Genomic DNA, 17,767 nt, shown 5'->3' with positions numbered 1-17,767 from the left:
ACACAGGTTGCTAGATGCAAGATTAAATTAATATTTTCAGCAGGAAGGTGCTGAGATGTTTCCAAAATTACTCTTTGGTAACTAGGCAATCAATGTTCTCCTGTGGTGCAGTATCATTGTCAGTAAAAAGATTTTCTTTACCATGAAATTTTGCTTTCCTGTACTTTTCTGTTTTCTACATTGTTGTACATAAGCTGAGGAACATTTCTTCTTCTTTGTGATTGTGTAGGAAATGACTAAATAAGGTGGCGCTGAAGTTGCTTTTTAATAGCTAAGCTGTGTTTTATACAGGTTTATGGACTAATATAATACTTTTTAATTTAGCTTTTTTTTTTAATTCTATGCACTTACTTTGGCTTAGTAATTTTGAAAAATGAGTAAGATTTAGTTGTTTTGTTTTGTTTTATTTGTGTACATGAACATTCTACAACTGGAAACTGGAAGGCATTGATATGATTCTGTTGTGATCGCCTGTCTTTTATTCATAACATTACAAAACATAATAACCAAAGGAAACCAGTTGGTTAACGTCAACCAATACAGACCGCAGTTTTGGAAAAAACAGACTGTATTGTTTACAAAGTCATTTTCTCTTGTTGCTCTGGTACAGTGGACATCTCCTGTACTGCTGTAGCAAAGAGATTAGTTGGGAAAACTGAGGACAATACTGCCCACTTCAGTTGCCATTAATTTCACTGGAAGTGATACATTCACAAATATCCTTGCAGAAAGCATTTTTAACTTAAATAGTCAAATCTCCACTGAAGCATACTGGTCTCAGTGTAAATCTACTTTGTGAAGAGAAATTTTGTGTCTTCCCAGTAATATTTTCCTAGTATTTGCCTCTCTGTTTATTAATGCTCAATTCAGAGCCTGCCGTGCCCTCTGTCAAACTCCTCAGGGTACTTCTCACTGTTGCTGAGAGTGATTACTAGTAACAGCAACTCTGGGACCTTTGGTATCCACACACAGGGGCACTGCTTATCGGAAATTGAAGGCTCAAATTCATAACGAGTGTACGGTTATCTGTATAGGAGCTCTGGGACTGTGGTAATATCGTGATTATTCATGAGGATCCATGCAGCAAATGCGAACTGTCCTTTGAAGGAGGTGGCCTGTACGTGTTTCACAGTTCAGGCCTTGTTTGAAAGCTTGGCCATTAATACAGAAAGCGCTAGACTCAATCTTTTTAAATATATGCACATTTCAGCTGAAACTTAAGCTACCCCTTCCACTCAGCAGGTCCATCTTTGTGTTCTTAGATTTTGAGGTGGCTTCTCTTCCTTTAACACCTCATTAATGAATTCCTTGTTAATACTTGTCCAGTCTCCTTGGTAAGTTCACGGTTCCTTTGTGGAGCAATTTGGTGGAGTTTGGTCTGCCCTCTGGTATGCACTGTAGGTCAAACACAGACTGATACAGAAAAGCCTCTTGCTTTGTCTTTGGCAACTTTCACGATTTCTCATTTTGGGAGAAGTAATACTGCACACTCGAGCACTTTGCAATGCTGTCTTTTCTAGGGACATTTGATGTGCATTGCTCCATAGGACAGTCTGACTCTGAGAAGACTTCCTCTATGATACCATGCAAGTTTTCCATTCAGCAGCTGGAAGTCCATTGCTGTTGAATCCGTAGCTGAATTCATCACAGTATTTAAGAATACTCTTCTTTGGCAGCACATACAAACACTTCAGAAGCAGGACCCTGCCGAGCAGTAACTGGATAAGGGCACTGTCCTGGTGTGAAGGCCATGTTCCATGGATGTTAGCTCTTGACAAGCTGTAATAAATGCTTTCTCTTTTCTGGCCGTGGTAGTTTTCCTTTCCAGCAGATCTCATTTGAAATGCCAGAGGTAGTAGCAGAAGAGAGATATTCCCATGCCTGAGCAGGGGAATGCATTCCCATGGAGTCAGAAGCAAGAGAGTTTCTGACGGATGACAGACAGGTGGATGACATGTAGGGATTGGCGTTTCGTTTCTTTTCATGTCTGCTGCGGCAGCCAGGACTGAGAAAAGGAACCAAGATGCACCATTTCAAGTAATGACCCCTGCGGCCACATGCTTTCGGAGAAGGGGACAGCACAGCATGTGCGGTGACCGATCTGTCCCATGGATGGCTTTCTGTCGCATGCTGCCATGAGGTCCCATCGCTGGTCTACCTTAATGTACAGTCTCCAGTTACCCCTCTGTCTCTAACTGATTAGACCAATAATTCAAACTTCTTTCAATTTAAGCAGGGACCATAAACGTTCCTTAAAGTTAGCAGGGGAATGGTTTATTCAAATAGCTAAGCTTCTTGCTTTGCTCTTAAATTTTCTTTCAGCAAATGATGGGTTTTTCCAACCAACATTATTCATTTTATGTGTTGAATTATTTTAGCAAATAACTCTTGGTCTGCAGGGTACTATAGACAGTTAACTGAGAAATTCTGGTATTCGAACTGATTTATGGGACACATGACTCATATGGTGTAGTTTCTTCTCGCAGATTGGGAGTAATTATTAAAAAAAAGTCAGGTGGAGATACAGACTACTGTACTAATTAAAAGTTTGCATTTTACAAGTTGTTTTGGTAAGTAATCAACTGTAAAGTTGATGAACAGCTAATATAAATAAGGTCTCCATGTAATGAAAACATGTTTGATGAAATATTCTTTTGAACATTTGTGGTTTTTTTTCCCGGTATTTGCCTCTTACCTCATTTACTTCTCACTCTAAAAATGTATATTAATGCTTATGCGAGGTTAGTTTAGTTAGCAAATAAATTTGTTCTATGCTTGAATGTTAAATAGAAGTTAAACCAGGTTTTTGTGTGAGACTTTGGTAAATGAGGAGACAGTTGTAGCTGAAATGATGTATTTTTCTGGTTGATTGGACTAAAATCTTATGCTAATCTTTGAGAATTTTTGTTTTTCAGCATCTAAAAAACAGAAATACTGCTAGAAATAGTGATAAGGGATATCCTAAGAGAGAAATTTGCTTAAAGTGGCTATCATACACCAGAAAATAAATAAATTTTAAAAGGTTTTTGTCTGTATTGTTCAGATAATTTGCATACCTGATTGTCAGAAAAGCTGGAAACAAAATTATTATCGATGATTGAGCTGGAAACTTAATGATTATTTTTGCTTACAGTATCTTGGTTGGAAACTGAACAATGTAAATGTAAATGAAAAATCCCATGCAAAAACGACAGTTTCATCAAAGCAGAAAATATTAACAAAATTACTAATAAATCCATACTAGAGGACATAATCTATTCCGTTCCACAGTACTGGAAATTTTGCTGTTGCTGGTTGTTAATCAAACCTCAGCTGTCATGCCTGCAGCCATGTAAATGTAGGGAATACGAAATATCTGAAATACTGTATTCAATCAATTGGGAGAAATACGGAGCTTGAAGGGGGGCATTTGCTCATCTTAACCTGCCCTTGATGTGTGTGTGGGTGCAGGCCCCGGCCCTGCGGTGTCCTGGGGAGCGGGGTGCTGGCATGGGTGCATGCCCGTGGGGATGCACTGGCTGGGCTAAAAGAGAAAGAAAACTAGGAACACATTCTTCACAAAAGTTTTTTTCAGAAAAGTTGACTTTGGATAGCTTTAGTTTAGTTTAATAAGTATTTTCTGATGGTCTTTCCCCCTCCTGTCTGCTGCACCCTCTCCAGTATTCCTAAGTAGCTCTGTGCAAAAAATTCTTTTGAATTTAGAGTGGATTAAACCCTACAATACAGAGTAGACAACACTTCAAAAATTTTTTTCAGATGCAAAAAATTTACTTTGATACACCATCTAAACAGCTCCGAAATGACTATGCTCAGCGAAGCCATGATAGATATAAAGAGAGCAGAATCTGACCCAGTGTCAAGTAACGACCCTGAACAACCCTGCCATGCAGAATCCATTTTTAACATTAATTTCTGATCTACATGATGTTTAAGACCAAAGGTATATGTGTGAATGCAGTGAGCATTAAGAAATAGAAAGGTAACAAACCAAACACAGGAGGGGGATAAATTATCTTTTTCTTTGCAATGCCTGTAGTTTTGGTCAGCAGGCAAAATGTTATTACAAGAAAATAGTCCTAGCAATACTCAACGCTGCCTTTCAGGGAACAGCTGTGCAAACATGAATTGATAAATCCACCTCATTTCTCTGTGAAAAGTACTGCAGATAGATAAAAAGCAGTATCCCTTTCAAAAGGTACATTTGAAGCACTGAGGACTTAAATGCGTTTGCCACCTCCTGACAGCGGACCAGGGTCAGGAGTAACAACAGTCTCAGATTTTGTTCTCCCAGTTTCTTCATCTCATAATTAGACAACATTGCTCTAACCAGCTTCTATCAAATCCAGAGAAACACAGCAGCAAAGTAATCACATAGGTATAATTGTTACCTTCAGTCCAGTTTCTCCTTGGCATCTAAGCTGCAAAACTGTGATCCTCCTTCGCTCCCTTGAGCTTACAATTTGAGAAGTCAAGGGCACATAGCAAGTACGGTGAGAACGGGAACTAGGGTAGGTCTTCAAACTTTAGTAACATCACTTAAAAAAACTGAGTAAGTTGTGCAACATTTGACTTGGAGCAATCATTTTTCTGTTGCATTTTCAGATATAATTTGTTCTGGGTGGTTATTCAGTGTTTCTCTCATTTCTTATTAAGGCTTGTCACATGTCCTCAACAGTGTACAATGATTCATTTTAAAATAGGCCTTTCCTGAGAACACTGTGCTGCTTTTTCATTTCCAGATTATTGAGCTGATTTAAATGGGCCTAGTGCCTGACTACCTGGTATTATATTTTTGATTGTCCTTATGTCGATTTTATGCATCTGAGAAGTGGTTTCCACTGATGACTAAACAGTCTGGAGTGCAAATGCCTACCTGAAAACTGATTATAAAATGACTTTTTATATGCATGATAGTACCTTTGAGTAAATAGCCACTTTGATGACTAAACAATCTGGAGTGCAAATGCCTGCCTGGAAACTGATTATAAAATGACATCTTATACTTGTGAAAGTACCTTTGAATGAATAGCCACTTCAGCAATATCTTAACTAAACTTGCTTCTTTAAAAAAACCCCACACATCTCTCAGTATTGTGAGAGCACTCTTGTGTGCATTTGGTGCTGTTCAGTTCTTGGTGTTGATGCTGCAGCACTGTAGATTGATATAGCTGAGGAGATAATTCAGTAGTACTTATTTTGGCTCTGGTTTTGGCTCCTCATATTTTTTCCAGGAAAAAAGAGAATAATTCTCATCTGAAAGTTCTTTGTGATTTCAGCTCCAAGTTTCTGGTAGGTCTGGGGGCAATGTATTAATGCTTTTTCCCCTGTCTGTTCAACTCACCAGAAAATTCTCTCCTGGATGATACAAAATACAACTTCATCTCATGGGTGGATGGAGTCCTCAGCCAGGACAGATGCCTCTTCCAGAACTGAAGAAATTTGGTTATAAAAGATCTATAAATGCTTACTCTGTATGTGTTAAAGATTCATTGCCTAGTGGAAAGCAGGCAGCCAAATTGGCCTCCCAGGCTTTCTGCTATCTCAGATACAGAACTGGCTAAAAATGGGGGAGGCAAGCACTGGTTTGGCTTCCCCCCCCTCCTCCAAAAGACAGAAAGTCACCCCCCAAGCTAGTGAGTGAGAGCTTGTGCACTGAAGACGGGTGAGCAGTAATAATGAAATCTGCATGAATGTCCTCCTAGAGCTTCCTGACACCCTTGCTTGCATTTTAGCAAGTGACTTGCTGACTCCAGGATTAAAGTGCTGTGGTAAATACTGACAGAAGGGCCTATGAAAAGGCTGAATGAACTGAAAATAAGAAATATATGGTCTAAGAAGACATTTGCTGTAAACAGAATGATTTTAGAGAAATGGGTGAGGAAGAAAGTTGTAAGAGGTCACAAAGATCTCCTTTGTTCCCTTGCCAAGAATCTTTTATGGAAAAGGGATGTATACATTTGCAGTTTGTTTGCTAGAGGTCACCTCATCACAGATCACAAGACAAGCAGGGCGAGTCAGGTGCAGGATCTGATCTTGCATCAGTAAATTCTTCTGACTTCACTGTAGTTTGTTTTACATCAGTGATGTGCCTGATAATATTTTAGCTGGGTAGATTAACAAAAATAAAAATGTTGGCACGAGTGGGGAAAGACTAGCCTGTAGCAGGCTTTGCTTATTTTAATCTATGAACGGTGCAGTACTACAGATGCAGTCAGCCATCATAGTAGGCCAGAAATACTGTGCTTTGTGCTCTTGTCCATCTTGGCTCTGAATTGCTCTGAATGTATCCCATTACATACAGGCATGACCTCTGGGACAAACAGGGAAATAATTTTGTTGGTGGTACTACTTCAGCTCAAAACCACTATTCCTTACAGCACTAACCTTCAGAGGTGTCCTGATAACTGTATTAGTAGACTCATTACATTTACTGCGTGTTAGCTGGGTGTGCAAGACATAATCATGATCTCACTTTGGTTTACAAAAATCCTTCGCTGATAAATGCTGATTTAGTTGAGAGAATTCAGAGACAAGTCTATTGGACAGTCAAGCACCAAGGCCCAAAATCTCAAAGGTAGGAAGACATTTAACTTCTGTTGATTTCTCTCAATTTATGGTTAACCTTATCTTAATGTATATTTTCCAAAAACTTACAAAAACATGTTTGCTGTTTGGAGAGTGCTGTCTACGTTCCTACATGACTCCTATCTGATAAAGAAAGGATTATTTATAAAACTATTGAATGTGTGTTGCTGGTGTAGGTTCAGATTCAATTTCCTGTTCACAATTTGTTTGGCTTAGAAGTTGATTTACCTGTACATAACCCCTGTACAGCTTGGAATTTGGCTTCTGTTAGTATTCAAGAAAACTTCAATCTTTTCTGGGAAAATTTGGAAGAGATCGGCTGATAGATTGTGCCTAGTTGTTCTGTGTTCTTCAGGGACTGGTAGCCTTTTGTGGATAGTGTTAGTTTAAGTACATCTGGGCATCTGAAACATTTCTGTTTGTGGAAATGAATCTCATACATGATCTAATAAAACATGTGACTGTATAGTATGTACAAAAGTATGCAACTTTCATATAAGTCGGAGAGAAGCTGGTTTTTTTTTTTTTTATGCAGCACATAAAAAATCTTATGTGGTGAAGTTATCCAACCAAGAGGGACTGCTTCTGTGTTTCATGTGCACAAGCTATGATTCCTAGTCTAATCTTTAATTAAATCATTTTTCTATCAATCTATAGTAACCTGTTTTTTTAATCTGAGTTTCTTACTTGCAAATCTGATAATTGAGAAGCAAATTAAATACATGTTTTAGTTACTGGCTGGTCTCTTCATGGACCTTAAGGAAGCATTGTTTTTGGACTAGATAAATTAATAATTCTTGAACCACTTCTGTTGTTGAAATGACAGTGCACTGTTTAAGTGAGGGTTGTTTGCTGTGGTGAGGATGATGTATGTGATGAAGGTAAAACAATACTTTGAAATCATTAAAATGAGTGGTGAGAGCACTGACTTTCTCCTCATCAGATCAGTTATGCAGTCTAATTGTTGTTTTAAGGGATGACTGTTTTCCTTTCATATGAGCATCCTGGTATGTCTAGCAAATAATCCACCAGTCTTAGTAAAACTGCTGGCCTTCTACCTTGCCCAGTAGAGAAATATGTGTGAAGGTCTATCAGAGCCACGCTGAATCATTAGGTGAGTTTTAAGAATATTCCCCATTTCACACTCTCAGCATGCAGGTCATGTATCATGCCAGGTGCAGAATCAATGTCTTTACTCATTTTTCATTATAATGTTATTTGTCATCACAGAGGCCGTAGAGATACTTGAGAGCTGATGATAACCAATTTGAAACTGAACAGATACAGTACATGAAACACTGAACTATGTATGTTTTGATGCTGCTTAAGAGTTCTTGCTCTGGCCATGAAGTCATATAATGCTTTCCTACAGGAACTTTCCCTGAAGTGACCCCAAAAAGGATGAGTGCTTTAAAGAAGAAGCAAGTGGTATTGTCCAGTCCTTCCATGCATAAAGCCTTTTACTTCACATACAAATATGTTAGTAAAAAATACAACAAAGGATAAAATGTGCTTAAGCACAGTGCCCAGCTGCTAAACCCAGCTGCTAAAATATTTTGAAGCCTATTTGTGATTAAATTATTAAGCCAATTTGTGACACTGTTTCATAACAATTAACTATATTATCATAAACAGAAGATTTTGGCTTTCTGTTAGTTGTTGACAGCATGGACAGCAATGAGTTTAAGGTCATAAACTACTCTCCTATAGCTTCTGAGCTTTGGGACCACGTACATGAGGGCTGAATGACTCCTAAGGAGCAGCAGTATTCTGGTGTTTAGTGAGTATGCTCAAACGCACAAGCAGAGTTTGGGTGTTGGTGCAGAATATTATCACCTCATCACCATCGTGTCATATGGATTCTGTGCTCTGTTGATTTAGAGTGTTCCATTTTTTAAAATCATGAAGCTCATAGTACCTATGATTAATATGATTTATTTGCTTTGCAGATGTTGCAGGGGTGAAACTAACAATTAAATGACAGAAAATTTGTTCTTGGCCACACATATTTTGATGACAGTTGCCAAATGCTGTTGAAATCTGAGCTATTTTGGGGGATTAACTTTGCATTAAATATAGCCCTTCTGTTCTGAAGTGAGCTAATAAAATGGGTGGGATAAACCCTGCATGCATAGTTTGAAACTGCAAACATTTTCCCCTATGAATTCTTTGTCCAAAATAAAAAGCTAAGAGGAAAATATCTCCCATCCAGATTAATTATTGATAAAGACAGATGCTGAAAATAGTGATGCACTGCCAGTGTTACAGACAGGCAAAGAACTTGTTCTCTTCCTTGTATCCAAAAAGTAGTTTCAGGGATGATCTTTGCAGTCAGGTGTACTCATTGCTGCTAAGGGTCTCACTGACTTTGAAGAATGATTGAGGCTCTGTCAGTCTCAGTGGCATATTTATGCAGCTGTAGATCCAGCTTTTTTCTCACTTGCTTTGAGACAATTTCCTTTTGCTTAGCCCAAACTCTTGTGGCTCTGGTAGGAGAGACAGAGATGCAGGTGTCTCAGCACTGAGCCTCCCTAATCCCCAGCACCTCCCACACTCAGATGATGATGTTTGATTTTTAGGGAGTGTGGGTTTGGATGAGAACGGGACAAGAGAATCCTCAAAAAATTATTTGGCTCATCCCGGTGCAGAAGTAGAACAGTTCGGGTACATTGGAGGTGTTTGTGATCACTAAAAATATTTCTTAAGCATGTCTAACCAGAAGCTTTGTTTTCTACAATAAATTGTGTGCACATTTCAGAATTGATCTGTTTTGATACTGCCCCCTGGTTAGCTCTGCTGTACGCAGAGATTAGCTGAAGCTGTCACTGAATGTTTAAGAGTTTGGCCAAGCTGAAACAAAATAAGGTACAATATGAGAATAATGTATTAGAGAGCTTCTTCCACTTCCCCTTTGTTTCCTGATAAAGCCTTAATATCAGAGAGGCTTCCCAGCACAGAGCTCCAACTGACGAGCTTTCATTAAGGAAAAGTCCCCATCCTTTGAGGAACTGCATGCAATAACTATGATTTTTTTTAAAGTACAATGTAGCTGTGTTTACAGCAGATAAGATTTTTCTGACATTTTCCTTCAACAAAAGCTCAAGAGCAAAAGTATCTGTCTTGAACACAAGCATCGTGCACAGGTCACAGTAATTGGTATTTATTGCGCTAACAGTAATCTGAAGCAGAAGAATCATGTTTAGCTGGCTGTGTGTTCTGATTCCTTTGTCCAGGTTATTCTACTGGGTAACTGAATGCATTAGTATTTCCTCTGAAAATTAATTTTGTGGCAGATAAAGAAAGCATGTACATATACATAAATCTCTTGTTTTCTGGTTGAGCAAGAGGCTAAAAAACCAGGGTGTGTCTGGATATATTTTGTTTGGTAATTAGTATTCAGTATTTTTCTCCCTTTTTAAAATGTCTAATTCAAATGTCAGTTCATTCTTCTCTATTTCCTGCCCTTATTCAACTAGACTTCCAGACCAGGCTTAATTAACTTTAAGACCTTTTCTGCCCATCCCTATAGTTACAGTCTTTTCCTGGAACATTTCCATTGTTATAATCTCCATGTGTTGTGAGATGATACAAATGATACTATTACTGCTCTTACAAATTTACAATGAGCCTTTTAATATTTTTACTTACAGCTTAGCTCTTGTCAGGAAAATCTCATCTTCAAATCAAAATAAAACTAGGGAAGCAAATTTCCAGCTGACAGTGCTGATAAAGGGAAGTTGGAGGGCCTGAAAATTCAGGCTTCAGACACAGGGAAGCATAAAAAGATGAGGACAGCTGTTCTAAGTTTTGTGACTTTTTTAGAGCTAGATGTTTTTTCTGTATGGGTTTCCATGTGGGAGTGATTGTGATTTAATACAGTGTTGTGTTGTGTCTTGCTCCATTATCTATGCACTGGCTTAAGCAGGTCATTAATCTGATGAATTTTACAACCACAGTCCAGAGGCAATGAGGGAACCTGTACCCAAGGAGAACTTGCTTCATGAAACAGATTGCAACCATAGTAAGTGCTAGTTCCACATGTAAGACGTGACTGTAGGAGTGACCCTGTTCCAAGGCAGGCCATGCTTTTGTTTACATGTGGTAAGAGGTCTCTGTGAAAGTGAGAAAAGTGAGACCTAGGGGCTTTCAGGTGGCTGACCTGGGGACATTTCCGCTCACAGGTCTTCTCAAGGCAGCACCCAGGATCTAGGCTGGTGGCTGCTGCCCTGCTGGGGCTCAGTGTGGTGAGCACTGGTGAGCAGCCTGCACCCCCCTGGGAGCTGACAGCTTTCAAGTAACCTGACTGTTTGGGAAGTTCTTATTCACAGCAGTGCTGCCCTTGTGGGTTTGCTGCCTGAATCCAAGCACAGCTGGAGATATTTCTTAAGATGAGGTGGGACTTTTTTTTTCCTCCTTAGTTAGGGGCTAAGTGGAATGTTTATTTCTCCCACAGCTCATATTTTAATCATGGCCACTGAAAATCCCTTTCTTGTGCGAATGAAACCTTTCTCTTCATTTAAACAAGCCGAAGATCAATCCATATAAGGCAGGTAATACAGCTCACAATTTCACAGCAGGAAAATGACGTAATATATTCCAAAGAGAAATGTGCCCCTTTCTTCCTGTTTGAAACTTAAGTCATCTCCAAGTCCAATTACTGGATGATTCAGTATCTATTCTAATCCTAAACTTTTACCAAGGCTGCTGCTAGCTAATCTAGTGTACAAAGCAAATGTGTTTGTTAAATGGTGCTACAGATGATAGAGCTCTGCAATAGCTTTGTCACTGTCAAGTTCACATTATTGTCTTTGTAAAATGAACCCATTACAAAAAGCATTCCTGCTTTTTGTGCTCTCTGCTTTCTGCCCTCGCTTCTTAATTTCTGTGCTGGATATGTGTTTTAGGTGGAGTGCTTTGGTAATCTGGATGACACGAAAATGTGCATAGTGTAGCAGTATTTGTTTATGTTATAATGACAGCCTAAAAACCTAAATTAACAGTACTGAGCAAATAGACAACACATACTAATTCCTTTTAGGTTTGGATTCATAGATTAGGTGGTGACAAGTCTGATACCTTATTAGTAGTATTGATTGGTTGGCCTAACTTTAATATGAGTAAACTGGTTCTCTTGCAGACAGATCATATATATCTGAAAGATAATGACAATAAAAGCCAGTGAGATAATGCAAATCTCCTCTGAATTCAGGTCTAGGACTGGAGGTAGGGGGAGGGATTATCCCACAAAAAGAATGGAGAAGCTAACCTAAAACTCTGTGCCAGTGGAGATTCTGCCAATGAAGCTGAACCTATCACAGGAACAATTCCCATCAATGGCAGGATTTCCTATCATTTGCATGAGAGCAGCATTAGGCGCTTAGTCTCCTCAAGTGGTATGTTGTAAGGTAGAACTTGCACTCCTAGAGGATTTCCAGAACACAAATTCGTAGCAGATAGCATCATAAAAGGAAGGGGAAAAGGAAGACTGTTCCTCCCAAAGCATTGCTTAGAAATGTGGATAAAGGCAGAAGAAGGAATTCAACTGTATCCTCCAGACGTAGTGTGGAAGTGGAATTTCCCTTTATGCTGTCATACACAATAAGGACAAGGGCCTGTGTGTGCCGCAGATAACCCACCTTGCACCCTATGACCTTTGCTAGGTGTCAGGAGGACCATTCCAGATGTCGCTGGTGGGCTTGGGGAGAGAAGAGGATGCAGAAAAATGGATGACTTTAGCCGGGGCAAAGCCAGATGGGCTACTGCTAATTTGTGGAGACTGATAGTAGGCTTTTTAAAAGAACATGTAATAGAAACGGGGGGCTCTTTCTCCGAAAGTTTTGGCAAAGGATGGTGGTGAAATCCCACAGGAACAGGAGGGTTTTGATGACAATAAAACTGACCTTTTTGGATTTTGAAAAATGAAGAATTTAAAACATTTCTGCTTTTGGTCTACCTCTAACTATGGTGGTGCTCTGTAACTCCTTGCATTTCGGGTAACAATGTTAGGGCAGAAGAATACTCTTTCCTCTCCGCTGGTGTTTTGGAAGGGTTCCCGTACAATTTCTGCAGTGTGTCCCCAGGTAACCACGCTTGCCTTTCCTCTAAAATATCAGTCATTTTTCACTACAAGTTCTGGACCCTTTAATGGGTGATACTTGATAACACTTTCACATGCAGCTCCTAATCTTTTGTGAGACGGTTTTGCTGTCTATCTCACACAAAAAGACTTGTCTGGAGAAAACTCTGCCAGAGTGTCCATCCACCTGTTTGACTCTTTCTGGTTTACTGATTGTAAATCTTCACTTGGATATACTCAGTACCAAAACTGAAGCATTGGCAGTGTGAACACCTGTAATGGACAGATTAAGTTTCCCCTCTGCCCAGCCCTGGAAAACACAGCTCTTGAACTGTTCCAGTTCTGTGGATGTCTGTGGGCTTTAATGAGCACCTAGGAGAGCTGGGCTGCAAATCTGACTGCCTGCCTAACAGCTATGTGTGTAGCACCATATGTACAAAATAGACTCATGGCACACCAGTGTGCAGGACTAAACTTTGAGGGATTTTTAATTTGTAAACCCACAAGGATAACAAAGGGAAAGACACTTGTTTAAAAAAAAACCCACCAGAACATTTTCATGGCCAACAGATTTCTCACAGAGAACCTCTTAGTTTCTTTGTGGCACTAACATTTGAACCTCTGAATTACAAACTTCTAGAACCTGAACAAAAAACAGAATTATGAATGCGTGACAAAATAACCATGAAGATTCCTTACAGAAGGCTCAGCTGCTAGAAATACTGTTACCTCTATTTTGTGAACTTCTGCTTTTTTTGAAAATCAGCTGGCCTGATTTAAGCCTGTAGTTCTGTAGACATTTACCCTGACAAGAAAAAAGAATTTTTAAAAAGTTTTTCTATTTTTCATTTGAAATATTAATTGAAGTAACTCATTTATGGATGGACAGTGAAGTCCTTTGTTCCATAAGTGCTATAAATCAGAGGAGCTTATAAACCATCCCCAGTGATTTTTACCTATATCCTGTTTTCAGTTGTTTTACTCAACAGAGGCAGGATGTGAAGCAAACCTGGCAACAAACCTGTTAACTGTTTGGGTGGAACTTTCTCTGCCTAAGGTGCCTCTTTAGCACTGAGCCCTGCATCTAGCGCTCTGCAAGCTCCAGATTGCTGAGTGACATGTAGCTATTTCATGGCATAATTTCAGTGTTAGCATTTGTTTTAAAACATTGAAGAAACAGTTTTATGATCTTACGTTAAAGAGCAAAGCTTTGGGAAACATTTATTGTTGCAATGCAGTGCAGAAGCATTGTAGCACTGCAGAAAAATAAAGCCCAGGTTTGTGGACAAAGCAGGAATGATTTGTTAATTGAGTTTATATTTTGCTTCAAATTAATTTGTTTTATTGTTTGTAATTTCACATTCTTCTCTATAGTATACTGTACTGTTCTAAGGCTTTCATATGCTAAATTAATCCTGTGTCCTTTTTTCCTGTTGGTCACCCTTTATTTAAGGATAAAAAGTAAGTCCTGGAGATGCACAGATAAACTGCAAGTCAGCATGTCTGTGATTTGTTTCTGGTGTATTGGTTGTTGTTACAAGGCACAAATTAGCCTAAGATGAGAAGCTTTTGTAAATCATTGGAGTATCCTTGCTTTTGTCTAATATTTTTTCCTACATGAACATCTGTAATACTGTATGCTTTTACAAATGCTGATATAATGATTTATAATCAGTGGAGGCAGGGACACATTGATTAACTATACCTTTGTTAACTGCAGTAGCAACTAACTTTTAATGTTTTTGGTAGCTAAGAATGGAACAGATTTTCTCACAGAAATTCATCTTCTTCCATATCTTTTTTTTCCTTGCATTTCTTTCCTTCCTTTATCTTTATTACAGTGTGACAAGCAGCACAGTAAGGTACTGTGCACACTGACAGTCCCACTATTGCAGAATAGAGTTCTTAAAGAAAAAGCAGTATCAGTTCATCTCCTATGCATAAATGCTTTGTCTCTGAAAGCTGTACAGCAAACTTGTTAGCTCAGGGACTTGCTACACTATCAGGGACAAGATAAAAAGCCTTTTCAACAAACTTTTTGTATCAAGCCACTGCTCATAGAGTACCTCATCAGAAAAAAATGGTTCTTTTTGGACCACTGAGATCAAGAAACTTCTAAAACAAGAATTGCTGGTATTTTAGAACAGGGGCTGTAAAACCCGGTAGTCCAGGGTTAGGGTGCTAAAGTACCTGGGCCAGTTTAAACCTGAGATTTAGGAGACCAAGTCACTGACATGCTTATGTAAACTCCCCTCTAAGCCTTAAACAAATCTCTTGCAGGAGAGATATGCCAAAGCTGGCTAGTATACATAGTGGCTTTCACCTCCTCTTGGCATTGGTCACAATAAAGCCATAACACCTTAAAGACAGATACCAAGTCAACCCCCACTTTGATAAAACATATTGAATCAAATCATAGCACAGCGTACACCTGCTCACTCAAAACAGTACTAAGCCTGTAACTGTCCACGCTGCAAGTGAAATCCTTTCCTAAAGGGTTTACAGGGGCAACTTGCAGTATCATTTCTTTCCCTTTTCCATTATCAATGAGCATCAGCAATATAATCTAAATATTACAAAACAGAACTACAAAAAAGCATAAAATGTCTCTTCTTTTAAACATCTGGGAATATTGTGGTATAGCCCAAGAAAGCCAGAGATTTTCCTCTTCCAGTGTCAATTGTAAACAGCTCCGCTGTTGTCTGCACTTAATTTGGTTTAAGTGCCGTCAATGTTAGGTGCAAAGGATTCTGTGGATATGTATAAAATTCATAGCCTGTCTGCTGGTATTTCTTAAATTATTTAAGACATTAGAAGAGGTTTTTGGTGGAGGTAAAAAACCTTTGAAATGAACTTCATAGCTGAAGGACAGCAAATAGCATTTATCCCTTACCTGAATCAGAGTTTGTGGAGCTTCAGTTTGTCCCCAAATCAGGCAAACTAAAATCAACAGTATCCCAAAATGTTAAGCAGTATACAGAAAATGAAGATAAAATAGAAAAATCCACTTCTCTCTTCATTAAGCAATACTGGGAGTGTTCAGCTCTTCAGTCTCCAAGGTTTTCCAGCTGGGAGTCAGCCTTTTCCCATCCTGCATCCCGGCATCCTGTTATTGTTCCAAATCTTAGTAATACAGTGAGAAAAGGGAGTGGAGGAAACAAGATAAACTTAGCCTTATTATTGCTATACCTACTTATTTGTTGCTGACTCTAATGAGGGAGCTGAATAAAAGGAAATTGGCTCTGAGAGAAACACAAAAGTTGGTACGTTATTTAGTATCATTTTATAAAGAGTTTTAGGAGTTAGCAAACATCTGAATGGTATTTTAAATAGTGTCTGATATTTAATCAGCACAAACTATGCCTGTTTTGCACAAACAGGATTTTCAAAGCAGTTTGGAGATGTCCTATCTATAAGGATTTTTATACCTGCAAGCAAAAAAGTTAGAGCCCTCATATGAATGAGACTGGGTTCCTGTAAAGCTCTGTCAGCTCTGGATGTAAAAATGAAATTCAACAGTATTTTTCACAGGTAAAATTACGACCCCGGAAGCAAGACAGTGTAGGTGGGCCTTCCTGAAAGAGAAAATGTTTGTAACATCTATATTGTTGTCAGTTTTAGAGCCTTGAGAGCACTCAGGGCAGATGGAAGGGAAAGATTCAGCATTTCTGTTACATTCCTGAGGCTGACTTGCTGGGCTGTGGCAGCCTGGGTGAGGCTCACCAAAGCACAGGCATCAGTGTCTCTAATATTGTCACCGGCATAAAACTTTAAGTCAGGATATTGTTCAGTGAGCCCAACCTGAAGAGGCAGTGGGCTTTTCTACAGCCTAGCCTGAGTGCCCAGACCCTTCTGGGGGACTGTGATGCATTCTTCAGTGCCACCTGCCACTTTCTGACCCCTCTCTGCATGTTAAAACTGAACTCAAAGGTCTATCTCTGGCATTGTACAGTACAAATGGAAGAGGAATTTTTTTACTCAGTAACGCAGAAGAAAATGTGAGAAGTGTGGGACAACTCAAAACTCACTTTTTTTGAACCAGTTATAATAAATGTAGGCAAATGTTCAATGTATCTTAAGTAGGACTTTAAATAATAATGTTCCACAGTTAAATACTCTCTTGCCCCTATTTGTCATCACAGTTTGGCACAGGTGATGGCATTGATTTCCTGGCTTGCTAGAAGGCTGAGGTTGGTTAGATTGTTTCACATTTTTGTGATGTACAGCAGCAAAGATGAATGGCTTTTTAAAAAATTTGATACATTAATTATTCAGAAAAGTTAAGCAACTAATGAGGACACATTTTTCAAAGTCTTACCTAAGGAGACCAACTAGAGTTAAGTTTCCTTACAAGAAAATAAGCTGTTCCTGTGTCATTGCTGAGAGAAGAGCAGGGAGGATGTTGATAGGAGTTTTCCAGGGAACTGCAGTTATCTGGTCAGGATGCAGCTCAGTGATAATCTGGTACCCACAGCAGACAACGGTCCCAGATATGATTTAATTTTGCAAATGACTTCAACTGTATTTACAACCGTTGCATAGCCTTTGATGTTCATATCTGTGGACTTGGGAGTAAGCATGCCATTTAGCTAATGTAAACAAAGGATGAGCATAAGGGAGCCCTTCACGTCCACTGCTCAGAAAAGGGAAAGAGAAAACCCCTATGTTCTCTATATATGCCCTGAGGCAACAGGCCTAGTTTATCAAGGTCTGTTTTGATGCCTGCTAAATAAGCTTTGTATTAGTTGACTTGTTTTATCTGAACTGAAAAGTTCAAGGAATGAAGTGAGAAAGTTTCTAAAGGCATTTTCAGCATGCTCTGTTTCAGATCTTAGTAGAATAACTGAAAACCGTTTATAAACCTTGAGGAAGATATGTTGATTTAAATTTTAGAAACCTGATTTAATATCTCAAAACCTTCCACATTATGCTTCATAGATTTCATGTCTGCTGAACTGATTCTTTAAGTCTTCTTTCTGGCTATGAGGAAGTGTCCATTGAGATTTTACTGAATTAAGAACCTATCTTTGCAGCCCTCTCCGAGAGGTGGCAAAGCTCCTAATGGTTTAGACCACTCCACACCCTCTGGTTAATCCCAGACATTTG

At 39.0% G+C, this 17,767-nt stretch overlaps 1 protein-coding gene across 2 annotated transcripts in view; it reads right to left on the bottom strand.

Moving 5' to 3' along the window:
• Window positions 1–15,792, bottom strand: part of CDH5 (cadherin 5) — a 30,225-nt gene extending 14,433 nt beyond the window's left edge. Inside the window, exon 1 of one of the 2 annotated variants that reach the window (XM_009921307.2) lies at window positions 15,555–15,792. The gene's annotated coding sequence lies outside the window, so the exon portion shown is untranslated. Of the gene's footprint in view, window positions 1–4,388; window positions 4,509–15,554 lie in introns of those variants that run through there. The other variant, XM_069793424.1, reaches the window with a different exon arrangement.
• Window positions 15,793–17,767: the final 1,975 nt, after the last annotated feature.

The sequence above is a fragment of the Haliaeetus albicilla genome, chromosome 10, assembly GCF_947461875.1.
Source record: "Haliaeetus albicilla chromosome 10, bHalAlb1.1, whole genome shotgun sequence".
Taxonomy (NCBI): domain Eukaryota; kingdom Metazoa; phylum Chordata; class Aves; order Accipitriformes; family Accipitridae; genus Haliaeetus; species Haliaeetus albicilla.
Note: the sequence above shows the minus strand (reverse complement) of the source record. Positions and strands in the feature narration are given on the sequence as shown.